Raw genomic sequence first — 326 nt, forward strand, 5'->3', positions numbered from 1 at the left:
GCTCCAGCCTGTGGGGCAGGACAGGACGGCCGGGCTGTCTCCCGTGCTGTGGGGCGGGTCTAGATGCACAGGGCTTTTAGAAGGGGGACTGAAAAAAGCAAGCTCGGTTTGACAGGCAGCACGGAGATGCATGGACCCCCCACTACCCAACACGGACCCCACCCACCCCCAATCCAAGGTCCCAAAAAAACAAGGGCTGCTGTGCTGGGGGGGTCCCATGCACCCCTCTGCCCTCCCAGCCCCCGGGTGCTGGCATGCTCAGGGTGCTTGCACTCCCCCTCCTCCCTCCATGATGGGCAGGACCCAGAGCAGGACAGCCCCAGTCT

The 326-nt window shown here is 64.4% G+C and overlaps 1 protein-coding gene across 1 annotated transcript in view; it reads left to right on the forward strand.

The window, feature by feature from the left end:
- LOC104074065 (lipocalin-like) overlaps positions 1-326 on the forward strand; it is a gene marked incomplete at its 3' end in the record, with an annotated part of 1,925 nt that overhangs the window by 667 nt on the left and 932 nt on the right. The gene's annotated exons all lie outside the window — the stretch shown is intronic.

The sequence above is a fragment of the Fulmarus glacialis genome, unplaced genomic scaffold, assembly GCF_000690835.1.
Source record: "Fulmarus glacialis isolate BGI_N327 unplaced genomic scaffold, ASM69083v1 scaffold40623, whole genome shotgun sequence".
In the NCBI taxonomy this organism is placed as follows: Eukaryota; Metazoa; Chordata; class Aves; order Procellariiformes; family Procellariidae; genus Fulmarus; species Fulmarus glacialis.